At 41.5% G+C, this 22,163-nt stretch overlaps 1 pseudogene; it reads right to left on the reverse strand.

Annotated features, from left to right (window-relative positions):
* Positions 1-15,545: 15,545 nt before the first annotated feature.
* On the reverse strand, positions 15,546-20,919 carry LOC127674627 (stathmin-like; annotated as a pseudogene).
* Positions 20,920-22,163: the final 1,244 nt, after the last annotated feature.

Below are 22,163 nucleotides of genomic sequence, written 5' to 3' on the forward strand. Positions count from 1 at the left end.
TTATGTATCCAGTCTGTTATAATCTATGTCTTTTTATTGGAGAAATGAGTCCATTGATATTAAGAGATATTAAGGAGAAAGTGTTTGTTGCTTCCTGTTATTTTTGTTATTAGAGATGGAGTTATGTTTGTGTGGCTCTCTTCTTTTTAGTTTATTAAAAGAAGATTAATTTCTCGCTTTTTCTAGGGTGTGGTTTCCCTCCTTTTGTTGGTGTTTTCCATTCATTATCCTTTGAAGGGCTGGATTTGTAGAAAGATATTGTGCAAATTTGTTTTTTGTCATGGAATATTTGGTTTTCTCCCCGTCTATGGTTATTGATACTTTTGCTGGGTATAGTAGCCTGGGCTGCCATTTATGTTCTCTTAGGGTCTGTATTATATCTTCCCAGTACCTTCTAGCTTTCATAGTCTCTGGCCAGATGTCTGGTGTAATTCTGATAGGACGGTCTTTATATGTTACTTGACCGTTTTCCCTTACTGCTTTTAATATTCTTTATTTTGTTAAGTGCATTTGGTGTTTTAATTATTATGTGATGGAAAGATTTTCTTTTTTGGTCTAGTCTATTTGGTGTTCTGTAGACTTCTTGCATGTTCATGGGCATCTCTCTCTTTAGGTCAGGAAAGTTTTCTTCTATAATTTTGTTGAAGATATTTACTGGTCCTTTAAATTGTGAATCTTCACTCCCTTCTATACCTGTGATCCTTAGGTTTGGTCTTCTCATTGTGTCCTGTATTTCCTGGATGTTTTGAGTTAGGAGCCTTTTGCATTTTGCATTTTCTTTGACTGTTGTGTCAACGTTTCTATGGTATCTTCTGCTCCTGAGATTCTCTCTTCTATCTCTTGTATTCTCTTGGTGATGCTTGCATCTATGACTCCTGATCTCTTTCATAGGTTTTTATCTCCAGAGTTGTTTCCCTTTGTGACTTCTTTATTGTTTCTACCTCCATTTTTAGATCCTAAATAGTTTTGTTCAATTCCTTCACCTGTTTACCTGTGTTCTCAGGTATTTCTTTAAGGGAGTTATTTATGTCCCTCTTGAAGTTCTCTATCGGCATAATTAACTGTAATTTTAAATCCAAATCTTCCTTTTCAGGTGTGTTGGGCTATCCAGGACTTGCTGTTGTGGGAGAACTGGGTTCCGATGGTGTCATGTTGTCTTGGTTTCTGTTGGTAATGTTCTTGTGTTTCCCTTTTGCCATCTGGTTATCTCTGGTGTTAGTTGGTCCCACTGACTCTGGCTGGAGCATGCCCCTCCTGTGGGCCTGTAAGCCTGTCTCAGCACCCCTGGGAGACCAGCTCTCCCCTGGCATAGAGGGCTTGTGGTTCATCCCAGCTCCTGAGTGCAGATGGAGCCCAGAAGGACCCTGTCCTAACTGCTTGCCACACCTGTGCTCCCTGTGTTCCTGGCCGTACCACCTTGGACAGTCACTGGAGAGAACATGGCAGCCTGACCTCCAAACCCTGGGCATCAAAGTACTCCCTGGAGACAAGTTCTCCCCTGGCATGAGCTGTGCACAGATGGCTGTGGAGCAGCCCAGCTCCTGAGTGCAGATGGAGCCTAGAAGGACCCTGTCCCAGCTGCTCTGCCACCCCTGTGTTCTTCAAGTACAGACTATTATTAATCAATGTTCTTTAGAGGAACAGAACCAATGGGATTACTTTGTGTATATACATATTTAAGTCAGGTAACCCATGTGATGAACATGAATATATACATATATTAATGTATTAAGTTAGCTTATGCTAAATCAGCAACAACAGCTGCATCACCCAAGAGGCTGAGAACATGCTAGTTGCTCTGTCCTTGATGCTGGTGTCTCAAAAATTGGAGTTGTTTCCATAGTAGTTGTCTGTTATTGAGGGTGCTGACAGCATCAGTCCTCAGTTCTTCAGGGAACAAAAGCCTGAAATGTTTCTGGGGATCCACTGGTCCTTAGTCTACAAAAGAATCTCAGGATTACTAGTGATAAATCTACAGAACCAAAAGCAACACGGGAAGGAAAGGGTTTGTGGTGGTTTGAATATGCTTGGCCCAACGAATGGCACTATTTGGAGGTGTGGCCTTGTTGGAGGAAGTGTCATTGTGGGGGTGGGCAATGAGATCCTCCTCCTAGCTGGAAGTCTGTCTTCTACTAGCAGCATTCAGATCAAGGTATAGAACTCTCAGCTCCTCCAGCCCCATGTCTGCCTGGATGCTGCCATCCTCTGGCCTTGATGATAATAGACTGAACCTTTAAACCTATAAGCCAGCCCCAATTAAATGTTGTCCTTATAAGAGTTGCCTTGGACATGGTGTCTCTTCATAGCATTAAAATCCTAACTTAGACAGGGTTTATTCTGCTTATACTTTCACATCACAGTTCATCATCAAAGGCAGTCAGAGCAGGGCCTAGTTGCAGGAGCTGATACAGAGGCCATAGAGGAGTGCTGCCTACTGGCTTGCCCAGTTGCTCTCTTAAGAGCACCCAGGGTCATTAGCTAAGTAGTGGCATAGCCCACTATGAACTGAGTCCTCCCATATCAACTGTCAGTCAGGAAAAATTTCCCACAAGCCTGCCTACAGACTGATCTTACAGATACATTTTTTTTCAGTTGATATTCCTACCTTTCAGATAACTTTAGTTTATGTCAGGTTGATATAAAACTATGTGGCACACCTGGAAATTCTGGCTCAATTATCATGGGAGAAATGAGCTGCAGCAGCAACAGGGTAAACTCATTTGGTGGCAAGAGGCAAGGCCAAGACAGAGGAAGATAGGTATATTCCCTCTTGCATACTCTTTTTGTTGGACTGCAACCTGAATTTCCTTCCCACATCAGTCAAGACAGTCTGGGCACTTCTTCAGGTGATTCTTCCTATAGAGACGATTCTAATTTGTGGGAAGTTGATACTGAAACCAACCCCAAGACCTGGCTATCACTGTATTGCTCTACTTTAGAGGCTAAGAAGACAAACTTCAAGGACTGACATGTGAAGTGGCCTGTGGTTAGACATTGTTGATGTAAGCACAGTAAGGTTAGCGTGTTAGGTCAGTTGTCTAAAGTCACTAATGCTAAGGGTGAGAATGGCAAGGTAAATGGAGCCAGTGTCAAAGGCAAGGTCTAATGAAGGCACAGTCATTTGTTTTGACTAAGATTTGCTGTGCTCTTTCTCAATGTCAGTATGTAACAAGGCAGAGAAGGTTCCTAGAAGTGGAAATTTATGGTTTCTTTGGAAAGTCAGTTATGTGGGATGGTGTTTTGCTGGAGCAGACACGTGGAGGGGTGTTTCACTGAAGAAAACCCAGGTGAAAGGATGTTTTGGCAAAGCAAGCTTGTGAAAGGAAGTGTGATGCAGGATTCTTCACTAACGATGACACACATGTATTGGTTCATCTTACATGGCATTGTTGACCTCGGTTTCTTGTGACTCCATAAAGAGAAACACACCAAAAACCTTCTGGTGGTGTTCTGGTGGTTTCTTGTCACTTCCACAGACAAGGGCTAATGGGCAGAATGATGTCAACTGGTACAGACTTGCATGGAGTTTTGCTAAGACAGACTCATGTGCTGAGGCAAGACATGTAATGAGGCAAGACTTGTGAAAAACATGACTTTTGGAGGGAGTATAAATAGGACTCAATGGACAGTGACTGCTGGCTTGCATAGCTAGCTTTGCAACACTTTGTTGGTCTAGTGTCTTTGCTTTGTTGAGAGAGGTATGGCAAAAAACTTCTAGTGTCCCTGCTGGTCCTGGTTATTCCTGCTGACTTGTGCCAATTTGGCAGAAGCCTGGTTATTTCTGCTAGGTCGCGCCTCCTCTGATGTTTCATCCTGACACTGCTGAACTGGACTGCTGGTGTATCTGTGAAGTGTTTTTGAGTGGACTGAGCTGCTGAATGCAGACTTCTGTGAACTGAATAGCTGATATTCTGACAACATGATGGTATTTGCATCAAAGAACCATTCCTAAACAGGTTCACTTCCCCCATATCCTAATAACCTTTCTTTTCTACTACCTCTGGTGGGTGGGGGGCTAAAAGGGAGGTTAAAGCATTTACGAATCATCACTAAAAGTAGGAGGTTAAAACATTAAAGCTACAGTTCCTGATGTACTATAAACAAAAAATGCAAACTATATCAGCTCTACGGTAAGAAAATGTTTCTATAGATCAGCAATTCTCAATCTTTGGGTGGTGATCCTTTTGGGGGTCAAATGACCTTTTCACAGGGGTCACTTAAGACCCTTAGAAAACATAGATATTTACATAACAATTCTTAGCAGTAGCAAAATTGTAGTTTTGAGGTAGCAGTGAAAATAATGTTATGGTTGGGGTTCATCACAACACAAGGAACTGTATTAAAAAGTTAGAGCTTTAGGAAGGTTGAGAACCACTGGTCTAGATGCTTATAACATGAGTAAATGTTATAGAGAGAAGAAGTGAGGCTGACTGACAAAAGCTCGATGATGTGTGTAGATGAAAATACAATGAAACGCATTTTATGTTAATTAATAAAACAAAGTATATTAAAAAAGAAATTTAGATGGAGAAAGAAGTGAATTGAAGGCTGAATTGGGATGGAGGTGAATCGTGGGTGGGTAGATGTGTTTTAGGTGAAGGAAATAAACCTGTATACAGGCCTGAAGCTAGATGCATAGTGGATTAGGGGAATTGAAAGATGTCTCATGGAACTATAGCATTTTAAGTAGTGCTATAGCCATATAACAGTAATGTGATTGAGAGCTGAGCAGTAGGTTCCTGTAAGGAAGTTTTGCTCTATCTAAGAACAGTTAGAAATGCTCCTATTTAAGAGTTATGATTAGGTAAGTAACATAATCCATTTTCTCTATATTTGTAATTTTTATGATTTTAAAAGTGTATGTATGTGTGTGTGTGTGTGTGCATGAGTATGTGCCACAGTTTGCCTGTAGAACTCTGGAAAACTTTTAGGAGCTAGTTATCTCCATCTACCTAGGTTACTAAGGATTGAATACAGGTGATCCGGTTTGCACAGTAAATATTCGTTATACAGACTGAGTAGGTAATATTCAGGAATATATACATATATACATATGTATATACATATATACATATATATATGCATGTAATAAAAGTTCATGTAAAAAGTTAATGTAAATTAACAGGTAATGTAAAAGAGGTCATGAATTTGAAAGGGAGCAAGAGGAGTGTATGAGAGGGTTTGATAAGGAAAAATGTTGTAATTATAATATAAAACAAAAAACAAACAACTCTGTGGCCATCTCACTGGTCCTGTTGGTGGTTTTGAGAGATGGTCTCATTTTACCCAGCATAGTTTTGATATTTTTAAAAAATTTTCTCTCTCTTTTTTAATTGGATATTTTATTTATTTACATTTCAAAAGTTATTCCCTTTCCTGGTTTCCCCTCTGCAAACCCCCTATCCCATCCACCGTCCCCCTGCTTCTATGAGGGTGCTCCCCCACCCACCCACCCACTCTCACCTCACTGTCCTAGCATTCATCTACACTGGGGCATCAAGCCTTCACAGATCCAAGGGCCTCCCCTCCCATTGATGCCAAATAAGGCCTCTTCAGCTCCTTCAGTCCTTTCCCTAACTCCTCCATTGGGGTCCCCGTGCTGCTAAATCCAGTGTTTGCCTGCCAGCATCCGTCTTTGTATTTGTCAGGCTCTGGCAGAGCCTCTCAGGAGACAGCTGTATCAGGCTCCTGTCAGCAAGTATTTCTTGGCATCAGCAATAGTGTCTGGGTTTGGTGTCAGCATATGGGATGGATCCCCAGGTGGGCCAGTCTCTGGATTGCCTTTCCTTCAGTCTCTGCTCCACTCTTTATCCCTGCATTTCCTTCAGACAGGAGCAATTTTGGGTGAATATTTTGGAAGTGGATGGATGGCTCCATCCTTCAACTGGGAGAGGCGGAGCATGCCTAACCTCTGGATATGGTCTCAACAGGTTCTATCTCCTCTTTGTGAGGTATTTCAGCTAATTTCATCCCCATGGGGTCCTGGGAAGCTCCTGCTTTCCTGGCACCTGGAACTCCCTGGTTGCTAACCCCAGTTCCCCACCCCTCCCCTTTGTTACACACCTCTGTTCCATTTCCTGACCTTCTGTACATCAATTCCATCTCCTCCCATACTTGATTCTACCCCTACTTTCCCCTCCTCTTCTCTTCTACCCAAGTCCCTTCCACCCTTTACTTCCTTTGATTATTTTGTCCCCCTCCCTTCTAAGTAGAACTGAAGCATGCACTCTTTGGTCTTCCTTCCTCTTGAGCTTCATGTGGTCTGTGAGTTGTATCGTGGGTATTCCATGAACTTTGCCTAATAGCCACTTATCAGTGAGTACATACCATGTGTGCTCTTTTGTGACTGAGTTGCCTCACTCAGGATGATATTTTCTAGATCCATCCATTTGCCTGTAACTTTCATGAAATTGTTGTTTTTAATAGCTGAGTAGTACTCCATTGTGTAAGTGTACCACATTTTCTGTATCCATTCCTATGTTGAGGGACTTTTGGGTTGTTTCCAGCTTCTGGCTATTATAAAAATGGCTGCTATGAACATAGTGGAGCATGTATCCTTAATACACGTTGGAACATCTTCTGGGTATATGCCCAGGAGTGGTATAGCTGGGTCCTCAGGTAGTATTATGTCTAATTTTCTAATGAATCACCAGACTGATTTTCAGAATGGTTTTACCAGCTTGCAATCCCACCAGCAATGGAGGAATGTTCTTCTTTCTCCACATCCTTTCCAGCATCTGCTGTCACCTGAGTTTTTTACCTTAGCCATTCTGACTGGTATGAGGTGGAATCTCAGGGTTGTTTTGACTTGCATTTCCCTAAAGATTGAGGATACTGAACATTTCTTTAGGTGCTTCTCAGCCATTAGAATTTCCTCAGTTGAGAATTCTCTATTTAGCTCTGTTCCCCATTTTAAAATAGGATTATTTGGTTCTCTGGAGTATCCAGTCTGTTAGTCTGTCTTTTTACTGGGGAATTGAGTCCACTGATATTAAGAGATATTAAGTAATAGTGATTGTTAATTCCTGTTATTTTTGTTGTTAGAGGTAAATTATGTTTGTGTGGCTGTCTTTTTTTGCGTTTGTTGAAAGGTTACTTTCCTGCTTTTTCTAGGGTGTTGTTTCCCTCCTTGTGATGGAGTTTTCCATTTATTATCCTTTGTAGGGCTGGATTTGTTGAAAGATATTATGTAAATTTGGTTTTGTCATGGAATATCTTGGTTTCTCCATCTATGGTAATTGAGAGTTTTGCTGGGTATAGTAGTCTGGGCTGGCATTTGTGTTCTCTTAGAGTCTGCATGAGATCAGTCCAGGATCTTCTAGCTTTCATGGTCTCTGGTGAGAAGTCTGCTGTGATTCTGATAGGTCTGCATTTATAAGTTACTTGGCCTTTTTTTCCTTACTGCTTTTAATAGTCTTTCTTAGTTTAGTGCATTTAATGTTTTGAATATTATGTGATGGAAGAATTTCTTTGCTGGTCCAGTCTATTTGGTGTTCTGTAGACTTCTTGTATGCTCATGGGCATCTCTCTCTTTAGATCAGGAAAGTTTTCTTCTATAATTTTGTTGAAGATATTTACTGGCCCTTTAAGTTGTGATTCTTCACTCTCTTCTATACCTATTATCCTTAGGTTTGGCCTTCTCATTGTGTCCTGTATTTCCTGGATGTTTGGGGTTAGGAGCTTTTTGCATTTTGCATTTTCTTTGACTGTTGTATCAATGTTTTCTATGGTATCTTCTGCACCTGAGATTCTCTCTTCTGTCTTTTTGATTCTGTTAGTGATACTTGCATCTATGACTCCTGATCGCTTTCCTAGGTTTTCTATGTCCAGAGTTGTTTTCCTTTGTGATTTCTTTACTGATTCTTTTTCCATTTTTAGATCCTGGATGGTTTTGTTCAGTTCCTTCACCTGTTTGTTTGTGTTTTCTTGAAATTCTTTAAGGAATTTTTTATGTTTCCTTTTTAAGGACTTCTAGGTGTTTACCTGTGCTCTCTTGTATTTCTTTAAGGGAGTTATTTCTGTCCTTCTTAAAGTCCTCTATCATCACCATGAGATGTGATTTTAAATCAGAGTGTTGCTTTTCTGATATGTTGGGGTAAATAGGGACTTGCTGTGGTGGAAAAACTGGGTTCTGATGACGCCAAGTAGCCTTGGTTTCTGTTGCTTATGTTCTTGCACTTGCCTCTTGCCATGTGGTTATCTCTGGTGTTAGCTGTTGCTGTCTCTGACTGTGGCTTGTATCTCCTGTAACCCTGTGTGTCAGCACTCCTGGGAGACCAGTTCTCTCTCCCAGCAGGATTTGGGTATGGAGAGCTGTGGCACAGGGTCAGATCCAGGGTGCAGATGGAAACCAGAAGGCTCCTGTCCCAGGCCACTTCCTTGTTCCTGTGACCTGAGGGCTCTGGGTGGGTCCCTCAGAGCAGAAGTGGTGGTCTTACCTGTTCTCTCAGGTGTGTCAGCACTCCAGGCAGACCAGCCCTCTCATGGTGGGATTTGGGTATAGAGAGCTGTGGCACAGGGTCAGATCCAGGGTGCAGATGGAAACTGGAAGGATCCTGTAGTTTTGATTTCTTGACACTTTTGTCTCTGACACCCAAGTGCTGGGATTATGGGTATATTTCACTAAGCCCTGCTTTGTTTGTTTCTTCCTTAAGCAATGTAAAAAAGTATGTCCCCAAATGGATGGAGCTGGAGAACATCATACTAAGTGAGGTAACCCAGTCTCAAAAGATCAATCATGGTATGCACTCACTGATACTTGGATATTAGCCTAGAAACTTGGAATACCCAAGACATAATCCACATATTAAATGATGTCCAAAAAGAACGGAGGAGTGGCCCCTGGTTCTGGAAAGACTTAGTGCAACAGTACAGGGGAATACCAGAACAGGGAAGTGGGAAGGAGTAGATGGAGGAACAGGGGGAGGGAAGAGGGCTTATGGGACTTACGGGGAGTGGGGACCCAGAAAAGAGGAAATCATTTGAAATGTAAATAAAGAATACATCGAATAAAAAATATTGACAAAAAACAGTATGTCCCTGGGGGGGGGGCAGGGGGGATTGGAGAGATGGCTCAGTGGTTAAGAGCTCTTCTGAAGGTCCTGAGATCAAATCCCAGAATCCACATGGTGGCTCACAACCATCCATAAAAAGATATGACTCCCTCTTCTGGAGTGTCTGAAGACAGCTACAGTGTACTCACATATAATAATAAATAAATCTTAAAAAAAGTATGTCCATGAAATACAATGTGCAAGTTCAGTTTGTTTACACATTATCATATATTTGTACATAAAGGTGCACACTCAACATGCACACATAAAAAAGCACCATCCAGTCCTCACATTACACTTCCATGTATAAAAATCATAGCATTTCATGTAAGTTTTTTTTTTTTTTGAGAATTTCATTCAGTGTAGGGATCATACCACCCCCAGTCCCTTTTTTTATGTTTTTTTTTTTGTTTTGTTTTGTTTTTTGAAACAGCGTCTTCCTGTACAGCCCTGGCTGGCCTGGAATCCACCACATAGACCAGGCTTCGTTTGATTTAAAGGCATGCACCACCTTAAGTGGCTGATCATTTGATAAAAGGTTTGTAGTATTCTATTACCGTCTTTAAAAAAATATTTTTCTTAAGGTATTGAACGGGACATCCACTATAAGATTGTAGAAACATCATACATCCTTATTTACTTCCTTAAGTGAGAATAACTGAGAATATTTCTAACACTTCATCATTAAGTATTTTGTTTGATGTGGTTTCTGAGAGCTACCCTTATCAAGTAAATGACTTCAGGTTTTACTTCTTTGCGGCTTTTTTGAAAAACATTAATTGATGTGGTTTTTCCATTAATTTATTTATCCACTTTATATCCTGATCACAGCCCTTCCTCTTCTCCCAATCTCCCCTCACATATGTTCCCCCTTTCCCCTCCCCTTTTTTTCTGAGTGCCCTCCAATACCAACCCACCCTGGCATGATGTGGAGTTTTATTTAAAAGCTTTTTTTTTTTAAACTTTTCTACTTTTATTACATTAGTACTTAGTCAATGCTTTTAAAATTCTCTCTCTCTCTCTCTCTCTCTCTCTCTCTCTCTGTGTGTGTGTGTGTGTGTGTAGTGTATGTATGTGTCCTAAGTGGATATGTGTACATGTGGGGACCTGACTTTTCCACCTTATGTTTTTGATACAGGGAGTCTTCCTGAATCTAGATCACTTCATTTGGACTAGACTGACAAGTGAAACCCAAGAATCTGCTTGTCTCCCCAAGTTCCCCAGTGCTAGGGTTACAGATAAACACCATAGTGCCTTGCTTTTCTGTGAATGATAGGATCTGGACTCAGGTTCCTGGTGTTTGTGCAGCCAGTGTGTTTCCCACTGAGCCGGCTCCACAGCCCCCACAAAATGCTTTTACTCTTGAGGTTTGTGGAATCTGGATCCAACCATTGACAACTTATATTAGGTTATATCTAATCTTTTTATTTTATTTATTTATTTTAAGATGAAATATACTAACATTTTATTTTGGAACAATGTAAATACCCCATGTATTCCTGCTCTGCTCTAAGAATTTATGATAGATAATTTAATATAACATTAGTGATTGTAAACAAATTGCTCTGACTTGTTTTGTTTTTTAATTATTGTATAAAACAAATGACTTCCTTATAGCATTTTCATAAGTATGCACGTTTCAGTTGACCTTCCTGCTTCTATTTCTCTTTCATTATATTCATTTTAAATCTTTTTTTTAATTTACAATTTTTATCTTATGGGCATTAGTGTTTTGCCTACATGTACGTTTCTGGACCATGTGCCCACTTAGTGCCCAAGGAGGCCAGAAGAGTGTTAGATCTCCTGGAACTAGATTTATGGATGGTTGTGAGGCACCAAGTGGGTGCTGGAGATAAAACCTGCATCCTCTGCAAGAGCAGCAGCCAATGTTCTTAACCACTGAGACATCTCTGTCTCCCTTGCTCATTTTAAAGCTTTTTAAAGCTAAAATCAAACACTGCCTCATTTCTTTAAATCCCTTGCCATTGGCTTGTTGCAGTCTGGAATTTGTCCTGTAGGTTGTCCTGTGGTTTTGGTTTGGCCAATTGCCCCCACATCACATAGTCTGGACACAGTCTTGAGATTCATTTTCTTTAATATTATCTTTAAAAAGAATAGTGTATCATTGAGGCTGAGAACTTTTATTTGTACAATGTCTGCCTGCCTCAGCTTTAGGACAAACACAAGTGGATTGAGGTACTGGAGATGTAGCCACTCTGTTGTCAAATTTTTCCTTGTCTTCTTATTTAATGGCTTTACTAATCATTTGGTAACTGTTTTCTAAATCATTTTATGAAGGGTTTCCAAGTAATGGTTTTCCAATTCTATAATTCTCAGCATTTGTCAGTTACAATTGGTTTGCAATAATTATTTGTTTCCTGTTTGATAATCCCAAAAAACTTCCTGTAGCAAAGAGGATATGTGTTTAAGTCCTTTTAGTTGCTATAGTTGAATTACATTTATTTTATTTAGCATCTTTTGTTACTGTGTTCATAAATGTGATTGCCTATAACACTGATTCTTAATCCCCCCAAAAATGTACCTCTCTATGGAGCATTTGGAAATACCTGGGGGTGCCTTTCATTTTCGTAGTTAATTCATATTTCTGTATGTACTTTGTTATTAGTATTTAGCAGAAATGGTCTAGGATTGCTAAATGAGAGCTGACTTATCCAGATTGTCCGCTGTTGCCAGGTATTATGGCACATGCCTTTTATCCTTGCACTCAGAAGACAGAGGTAGCTGGATGAATTGGATTCCAGCCTTGTCTTTTTGCTGAGTTGCAGGCTAGCCAGGGCTGTCGGCTTTGATTTTTCAAAACCCACTTTTAATAAGGGTTCTTAAAAGCTTTACCCTCCCTTCTAGCCTGCCACCCACCAGAGGCAGTGGGAAAGAAAGGTTATTAGGATATGGGGGAAGTGGACCCATTTAGAAATAGTTCTTTGGAGCAAATACAATCTTCGTTGTCAGGATATATACTAGTTCAGTAGTGTCAGGGTAGCAAACAGGAATCAGCAGTGATACCATGGCCCAGCAGAAACAGCCAGGCCTCTGCAGAATCAGCACGAGTCAGCAGGAGTGACCAGGACCAACAGGGACACCAGGAGAAGTTCTCTGTAGTGTGCCTCTCAAGGAAGTGAAGATCAGTGAAGTGGTGAGACCAATGAAGGATTGCAAAGCTAGCTATGTAATCCCATCCTCACTGTCCACTGAGTCCTATTTATACTCCCTCCAAACATCACGTGTCCTCCCATGGGTCTTGCCTCAGCAAAACACCACATGAGTCTCTCTTAGCAAAACTCCATGTGAGTCTGTATCAGCTGACATCATTCTGCTAATTGGTCCAAGTCTGCAGAAGTGACAAGAACTTGCCAGAACATCACCAGAAGTGTTTTGGTGCATTTCTTTCTATGAAGTCACAACAAATGATGATCATTAAGGTGTACCAATACCATCCAGCATCATCTACCATCTGTTGGGTTATATTTATACTCCTTCTTACCATCATGTGTCCTTTCACATGTTTGTTTTGGATAACATCCTTTTACCTGTGCCTGCTTCAGGGAAACATTCTTTGACATAACTGACTTTCCAAAGATACCAGAAGTTTCTACTTCATAGGGCTATATAAAGATCCTGTCTAACACATAAATACACATACAGACACAGAGACAGAGACAGAGAGAGACAGAGACAGAGACAAAGAGAGGGGGAGAGACCCCCCAAATAATAATAAATAAGGAAATTGCCAGCTGTTAAAAAATGTTTCGTTGTACATTTCTTGTGCGTATTCAATTGGAATCAAAGTTCATAGGAGAGGTGGGCCTGTAATGCTACCTCCTTATATTTTGTGGCTTTGGTATCTAGATTATACTAGGCTCACTCTCGTGACATAATTGCCCTCATTTCTTCTTGCTGTGGAAATTTGTATAAGACATTTTAACATTTTATAATTTAACTGTGCAATGTAGTTCAATTTGTCTTCTTGGACCATTTAGTATTTTGCACAAAGATTCCATATACTTTCCTGAGGATCTGGTGAAATATATAGTAGTCTCTATCTTAGAATTTTGGACATTCCTCAGCCTTTACAGTAGTATAGATTAGTAACTAGCTTTAGGTCCCCATTCCTTAACTCCCCAAAGGTTTCTAGACTTTAATTCAATCTCTGGGCTATATTTGAATCAGAATTATTTCATTGTAAGCAGCAGAAAATGATTTTACATAATGGAAACAAAAGCAACGCTATTTGGAAGGATACTGGAGTTATTTAAATTCAGATTGATAATGCTTGGAAAAACATCTCAAGAAGTCAGGAACCAGAGAAGTTCAGGTGTTTGGGGAGCAGTACCCCATGTCTCTGGTATCTTCATTCAAGATTAAAAATTTAAGGATGGTGTTGGGCAGTATGGAATGTACCTTTATCCTAGCACTCAGAGAATAGAGGTAGGTGGATGTGTAAGTTCAAGGCCAGTGTGGTCTACAAAGTGAGTTCAAGGACAGCCGGGCTACACAGAGAAATCTTGCCTCAAAATAAAAGAGTAAGCATGATACACTGAAGAGATGGCTCAGAGGATAGGAGCACTGTCTGCTCTTCTGGAGGACCTGGGTTTCATTCCCAGTCCTTACATGGAAATATACAGCTACCCGTGATTTCAGTTCCAGGGCATCTGATGCACACTTATAGACCCCACTGGCACCAGGCAAGCATGCACTGACATAAAATTCAGGCAAAACACCTATACACATGAAATACATTTTTTTTTAAATTTAAGGATGGAAAACTTAAATATTCCAAGGACTGTTTAAGATTAGGTCAAGTGAATAAAAGACTAAGAGAAAAAAAAACAATAGCAAGTAAAAGAAGTATAAACAGTTTTCAACATGAAAATGGGATATTGAATAAGCCTTTAAGTGTATAAACCAGTATCTCAGAGAGGGCTGGACTGGGATTAAAGAATGAAGCACCATAAGGATAATTGAAATTGTAGACATAATTTAGATTTCTCTGGAAGAAAGTAGGAACTGATGTATGTACCAACAGGCATGGACGGTTTTTGCAGTAATTTGAGGGTTGATCCTGTCTCAAGGAGAAAGGACTAAAGGCTGGAAAAGGACTTGATGATGTCGGACTAAGAATCACTGTGCTGGAAACTTTCCATTTCCTAAAAATAAAACTATTATGTATAAGTTTTAATGGAATGTAACGTCCTTGTGCCAAAGTTATAATAAACACCACAATATTTTTTCTCTAAAGTTTGTCATTTATATTGTACCTGCCCCCATGCTATGTACTTTATGAGTGCCATTTTATTTAATCCTCATAACAAATTAATTTTATAGATATTATCATATATCTACATATATCTGCCTGCCTCTGCCTCCTAAGTGATGAGTAAAAAAATGTGTGCCTCTAGACCAAGCTGTTATTATATACATGTGTTCCTAGAGTCTTAAGAGAATTTAATTTATTCAAGCTGTTATTATTGACAGAGTTCAAAAAGACTTAAATTTGAGTTCAAATATATACATACACACACATACACACACACTTCATGTAAGAATGAAACACTGCATACAATAGCTATAGGTTAAATTTTTTGTGCCTTTCCTGTGTACTGTACAGTGTTGGACATTTTATTCATTATCTCATTTAGTCTTCATAGTATCCTCACAAGCAAAGTACTACTGTTATCTGCACTTAAATGATGAATTTGAGGCTTAGATGTATTGTTTCATGACGCAGTTATCACATATTACATTTTTATAAATGGAGTAGTTAAACTTGAATATATCTATTGTTTTTTCCCATTGCCACCAACAGCACTGTGCAGTTTATTAACCATTCAAGTACAGTAGCATCTGGTGAGATTGGGACAAAATTGGGATCGCAAAGTGAACAGCTATTTAGCATCCGATGGGTTGGAAGAAGCCACTAGACTCTCTTCACAAATATCTTCCACAGTCAATACAGTATTAGTATTAACCCAGTACACTGGGTGTGCCCCAGTGGAAAAGATATAACGAGAAAAATAGCTATGTTAGAAAGACCAACACTTTAAGAAAGTAAAACACTTTTAGTTTCTCTCTCTCTCTCTCTCTCTCTCTCTCTCTCTTTTGATTTTTTTTTTTTTTTTTTTTTTTTTTTTTTTTTTTTTTTTTTTTGTATTTTTGGATTTGGTTTTGTTCCAGACAGGGTTTCTCTGTGTATCCCTGGCTGTCCTGGAACTCACTCTGTAGACCAGGCTGGCCTTGAACTCAGAAATCTGCCTGCCTCTGCCTCCCAAGTGCTGGGATTAAAGGCACAAGCTACCACCGCTCAGCTCATTTTCTCTTCTTGAGCCCCTAAAACACCTCACGGTCTGGATCTACCTATATGGCCCTACATCAGCTTCTAGACTGTCAGGAGGAAAAAGTAAGTGACACTGGCCAGTACAGTCTTTGGATATTTAGGAAGGGATTGGGAGAAAGCCAGTTCTCAACAACTTAGCCTCAGTGTCTTCCAACGGGGTCTCCAGACTCTTTGTTCTTCCGCACCTCTTCAAGGAGCTTGTCCTCTCGCGAACGCTTCAGCTTGGCAGACATCTGCACCCCCCCCCCCCCCGTTCTCTTTCTTAGCCTCCATTTTGTAGGTCAGTTTCTCCTCTGCCATTTTGCTGAAGTTTTTCTCCTCGAAGGCTTTCTGGAGTACTTCTTTTTCATGCTCCTGCTTCTCAGCAAGCTGCTTCAAGACTGCAGCTTCATGAGACTTGCGACTTTCTTCTGCAGCTTAAAATTTCTTCTGGATTTCCTCCAGGGAAAAATCCTTCTTCTTTAGGGGGGGGGCTGGGGATCGGGACAGATTCTTTTGTCCAAGGGCTGAGAATCAGCTCAAAAGCCTGGCCTGAAGCGCACTTCTCCCGCTCTTTCACCCGAGTGTCAGAAAAGTGTCCGACAGAAGAGACTGGCTGTAACTCTACACAATCCACTGGCAAGGAAAGCCCTGGAATGATTTTTCAAAGCAGGCAATCAGTTTCTCCACATTTTTCCTGCTCGGTCCACACTGTCTACTGGATTTTAAAATCTGTATGCTTCATTGACACATGCTCCTATAGGAACCCCCCCCCCCCCCACACACACACATAACGCCTGCCCCATAGGGAGTGGTACTGTTCTGAGGCATGGTCTTATTAGAGCATACCATTGTAGGGGTGGCCTTTAGAAGTCTCCTCTTATGCCCAGGCTCCTCCCATTGTGGAAGAGAGTTTCTACCTACCTGCCTGAGGATGATAGTTTGTTCTGGTTGCCTTCAGAACAAGAAGTAGAACTCTCAGCTCCTCCTGCATCATGCCTGCCTGGATGCTACCATGTTCCCGCCTTGATGATAACGGATTGAACCTCTGACCCTGTAAGACATCCCAGATTAAATGTTACCCTTTTAAGAGTCGCCTTGCTCATCATGTCTATTCACAGCAATGGAAAAGCTAAGACAAGCAGTTCTCATCCTTGATAGTGTATTCGACTCACAGTGGTGAACCTCATCCATGATTCTGATTTAATTTATTAGGAGTGTGGGATGTCAGTCTTTGTATGTGAGGCTATCCGGAGACCTCTGGTCAGGCTTGGCTGGAGGGTTCAAGCGAAGGGGAAAGGGCGAGCAGGGAGGGGAAAGTACCACTGCAGCCACTGCTCTAGTGCTACTGCCTGGGGACTGGGGGTGGTGGTGGCAGCGTTAGCAAGCAAGTAAAGTGCAAGGGAGCTTCTGGTGCTGAGCGGCCTCTTCCCAGGCAGTGTTACAGCTCTCTTGACAGATGCGCTCAGACATTGGAGTAATTCTCACACACCTTTATTCCTTCTATAGGATCCTATAGACACTTTTGGGGTGGGTTGGGGTCTGACTGCAGGTGCTTCCTATTGGTTTGACCTGAGATACCTCATCTACATGAGGAGTGACTTGTGGGCGCTGCCCCTCAGTGACTGATGGCCACAGTTCTCTCAATGGGGGGGGGGGGGGGCTGTGGTTATGTGACAGGAGCCTGGAGTTGGGATCAGGAGAAGCTCCTACCTTCTCTTCTGAGTCTCCGGGGCTTCAAGCCCTACCTCGACCTTACCAGGCTGCCTCTCCCGGTCCACTGCCCCACAGTGGGCCAGTTACGACATTCTTTTTAAAAGCTAGTCATCCAATTTAGCCCATAGATATTAAATGAGTATCTGTTCTGTTCCAAATGGTGTCTAGGCAAGCAGGAGCTATCAGTTCAAGCTATGTTCAAGCAGGAGCTATCAGTTGACTCTTGCCACGATGCTATGTAACAAAGCCCACAGCATTTCTGATTGCTTTGTAAGCACTTGTTCTTATAGATTTGGAGGGCAGCTGAAACTCAGCTGATTAGTAGTATTTTGTTGGGCAACTCTGATTCAGACTGAGGTGGCTCTATGGTTTTTCTGCAGTACCATGATTAACTTACAGGAGCTGTGTTTCGCATACTTCTCATCTTTGGACAGTGATATTGTTTTGAAAATAAGCACCACCTTTTTCTGGGTACACTTGGAAGGTGTATGGGAAAAGCTGAAAGTTGGACCTAGTAATTCAATTTAGCTGGGAAAGATGATATCGAGGAATATGTAACTATAATATATAAATAAGTTATCAAGTATAGAAGAAGAAACCAATTTGTATTGCAAAGAAAGTAAAGTTTTAGAAGTTACTGTGAGAGTAATCGTAATGTGCAGCTGGGGCTGTAAGATGGCTAATCTCGCTCATCAACTTGACTACATCTGGAATCAGTTAAAGCCCAAGGCATACCTGTGAAGGGTTTTTCTTGATAGGATCATTTGGAGAAGACCCACCCAAGATCTGGGCCACACCTTCTAGTGGCTACCCACAAAAAAAAAGGACATGGAAGAAGGAAACTTTGGCTTTTTGCCTACATGCCTGCTTGCCCGGCCGCCCACCTGCCCTCACTGTCACTGGCATGTTCCTGGCATGTGTCCTGTTGCTGAGGCTTCCCTTTGCTTGTATTAGAACCTACATCTTTGGTATTCCAGCGCAGACTCAGACCAGCAGCAATCTAGGAATTCCTTGGGGTCTAGCACCGGACTGCTGCGACATCCAGTCCCGTGAATTGAGCACCTGCTGGCTTCTTGGCCTTTCCACTGGGGAGACAGTCATTGTTAGACTAGCCAAATCATAGCCTGTAAGCCACTCTAATAAATCCCCTTTTAATATGTATATTATATGTATATTAAATATGTGAGTATAATAATTATGTAAGTTCTGTTTCTTTGGAGAACTCCGACTAAACAGATGGAGCAATTGTTCATAAAATGGTAACAATGAAACTTGGTCTGGCATTGCCTCAACCGTATTAAAAGTAAGAATATGATCCTAAAAGGTGAAGACTCATTTCTAGCTAGAAATAAAGTTGGAGCCTAGGCCTACCTCCCTCCCTCTCTCTCCCTTCCTCCTTCCCTCCCTCTCCCTTCCTCTTTCTCTTTTTCTTTATCTTTTCTTTTCTTTCTTTCTTTCTTTCTTTCTTTCTTTCTTTCTTTCTTTCTTTCTTTCTTTCTTTCTTTCTTTCTTTCTTTCTTTCTTTCTTTTTTTCATGGGATAGGATCTGACCTTGTAGGCCTGGCTGTCCTTAAACTCACATAGATATGCCTGCCTCTGCATCCTGAGCACAGGGATTAAAACCACTTACCACCATGCCAGCCTTTGCATCTTGGTTTTGTAACTCTCTAGACTACAATGTTTGACACTGTAGTCTTGGGATTTTCCTTTTACTAGAGGCACCAAAAATAGTTGTAGAGAGCCATTATGTTAGCATGTCTGTTACAGATCACAGTGTTCTTCTTGATTTTCCAGGATGAATACTCTGAAGAAAAGCAAAGATGTGGAACCTGCTGGTACTTGAGTGTATTACCTGGAAAGAAAGGTGAGTAATTGGCTGAAGTAGAGAGAAGTGTACAGGAAAGCCTTCCTGTTCTCTTTTATGGCTGCTTCCTATGGGGAGCAGAGGCCACTCATCCTCAAGAGACTGCTCACTTGCCTGTGATGTTCTAACATCTGCCTTTCTATGACCCACTTTCTTCTATCCACCTTTGTGGAGCAGCTATGTGACTACAGCAAACTCTTTCACCATGATACTTTTGCCTTAGTACAGACTCAGAAATGATCCAACCAACTATGGACTCTGAAACTCCATCATCAAAATCAATCCTTCCTTTTACTATTTTTCTCAGTTATTTGGCACATCAATACAACTCTGACTTAACATATTAATTATGTAAAATAAAATGCTTATACCCTAAGAGAAGACATAAGAGGAATTCTTAGTATTTGCTTTATGTTGGACATTACCTAAAATGCCTTTATAGGTATATTAATTACCTTTTTTATTGCTGAGATGAAATCTCCTACTAGAGCAACTTAAGAAAGATAGGATTTATTTTTGTTCATAGTCCATTATGGCAAAGAATGCATAGTAGCTGAAACAGAAAACAGGGCATCATGTGGCAGGCATCCATAGTCAGGTGGCAGGGAGAGATGAATTCTGCTACTCAGATCACTGTATCCTTTATATTCAATCCAGGATACTGGTCCACAGAATGGTACCACCCACACTTAAGTTGGTCCTCTCCATCTCATTTATCCTAATGAGAAATTTCCCTACAAATGGGCTGAGAGGTTTGTGTCCTAGGTGACTCTAGATCCTGTCAAATCGGCAATCACAAGGCCATCCCTTGTCAACTTGACATACACACACTCGCTGATGTGACTAATAGAGCTCCAGGTATCCTTCATCTCTGCCTTTCAGGTGCTGTAGTCACAGGCAAGCTGCCACACCTGTCTGGTAGTAACATGAGTTATGAGTATCTCGTCCAGTTTTCAGGCTTGCATGGTAAATACTCTAACCATTGAGCCATATCCCTAGCCCCCGACTTTTAAGCTGTAACCTTCCAGTCTTTGTTTATATAGGTTCAGGATCATCTTATAATACAAAATGCATTAGGTTCATTTCTAAAAGCCCCCACAGTCTTTGAAGTTCTAACACTGTTCAGAAGTGTCAGTGTAGGGTTATTTCTTCTGAGGCTTGGTCTGTCTTTTTAACTCCGAGCCTCTATATTGAAAACAAAATAGGTTTCAGACTTCCAACATTTAAGGAAACAGAGTAAACATTCCTGTTCCAAAAGGGAATAATGGGGCATAGCAAGGAAAAATCAGGTCAAAATGAGATGAAAACCCAGCAGAGAAAACATCAAACCCTGCAGCTCTGAATCAGGCTTAGGGGGCTCATGAAAGAATTTATCATCTGGGCTCCAAAGAACTTGAGTAGCCCAACTTTTCCAACTCTGCCACCTGAAGCAGGCTTAGCTTCACTCTTGAGCTGCATGCTTGCAGCTTTCCTTAGTGAATGTCCCATGATCTTTGGCATATCCAACATCTGATGATATTTATTTTGCTAATATTTTCATATCACAGTTCATTATAGAAGGAAGTGAAGACTAGAACTCCAATAGCACAGGAACCCAGAGCTGATGACGAGGTCACGGAGGAGTGCTGCTTATTGGCTTGGTCTCCATAGCTTACTTAGTCTGCTTTCTTATAAGCAACTGTAGTGGTTTGAATAGGTATGAACACCCCCCCCCATAACTTCATGTTATTGAATGCTTGACCCAGAGGAAGGGGCACTACTAGGAGGTGTGGCCTTATTGCAGTAGGTCTGGTGTTGTTGGAGGAAGTGTGTCACCTGTGGAGGGTGGGCTTTGAGGTTTTATATATATTCAAGCTCTGCCCAGTGTTATATGCAGTCTTCTGCTGCTGTCTGCTGATCCAGATTTAGAACTCTCAGCTCCATCTCCAGCACCATGTCTCCCTGGATACCGCCATGCTCTTACCATGATGATGATGGACTAGAACCTCTGAAACTATAAGCAAGCCCCAATTAAAATTTTTCTTTATAAGATTTGCCTTGGTTATGGGGGTCTCTTCGCAGCAATGTAAATCCTAACTAAGCAGCAACCGCTACCAGCTCGGGGATGGTTTCACCCACAATGGGCTGGACCCTCCTCTATCAATAATGAAGAAAACTTGTACAGGCTTCTCTATAGCCTGATCTTAGGGAGGTAGCCTGCCTCTCATCTGTTTTCTTTTTTACAGTTTTTTTCCCAATAATTTATTTTTTTATTCACTTTATATCTTGATTGCAGCCCCTCCCTCCTCTCCTCCCAGTCCCACACTTACAGATTCCTCTCACCATTACTCCTTCCCTGTAGGCCTGTTCTGATGCGGCTGTGTACCTATGGAAGAAGGCCCATCAGGCAGGGGAGTCCTTGGTCCGTTCTGGCTGCTGGAGACGCTGAGAGACCTGTTCCATTGCTTCAACACAGCAAGCTTAGATTAGAGGAGGCAGCCCATGCTTTTAAAGCTTTATTATAGAGAAATAAAGTAAGAGAGGGGAGATAGAGAGGTAAAAGCCGGCCATGATGGGGGAAGGGGGGAAGAGAATAGAGAAAGAAAAAGATAAGAGAAAGGGAGAGAGAAGAAAAGAGGACAAGAGAGAAAGACAAGAGAGAGGGCAAGGGAGGGAAGAGGGGCCATGCTGCCCCTTTTATAGTGGGCCTGCTACCTGGCTGTGGGGCAAGGCAAACCTAGCTATAGCCAGGTGACTATTGGGGTGGAGTCCAGACAGAACACTAGGGGCCTGGGGCGTGGCCCTATGTGACTGATGGCCACAGGGTTATGTCCAATATTTCCTCCCTTTACTTTTTCTTTTAAAGATAGGGTCCCTGTATTGTCCTATGCGACTGATGGCCACATGCCTCTCCTGGTGGTGGTGGTGGGGGATGGGATGTTACTGTGACAAGAGGCAGTGGGCCCAGGGAGTGTGACCAAAGTCCTTTGTTCCACATAGGTGGAAACCCTGCCTACTAGGTTGCTGGGGTTCAAGGTTGATGCTCAACCTGGCATCAGGCTACCTGTGCACAGCTCCCCTCCCGACAATTCCCCCTTTTAAGGGAGAGGTGTCATTTGTGGTGAAAAGTTTAGGTGGGGTGTAAGTATCAGAAGAAAACACATAGGCCAGAAGGGTAATACACCTAAGTCAGAGTGGTAAGGAGGGTTGAGGGTGGGAC

Source organism: Apodemus sylvaticus, chromosome X (assembly GCF_947179515.1).
Source record: "Apodemus sylvaticus chromosome X, mApoSyl1.1, whole genome shotgun sequence".
Taxonomy (NCBI): domain Eukaryota; kingdom Metazoa; phylum Chordata; class Mammalia; order Rodentia; family Muridae; genus Apodemus; species Apodemus sylvaticus.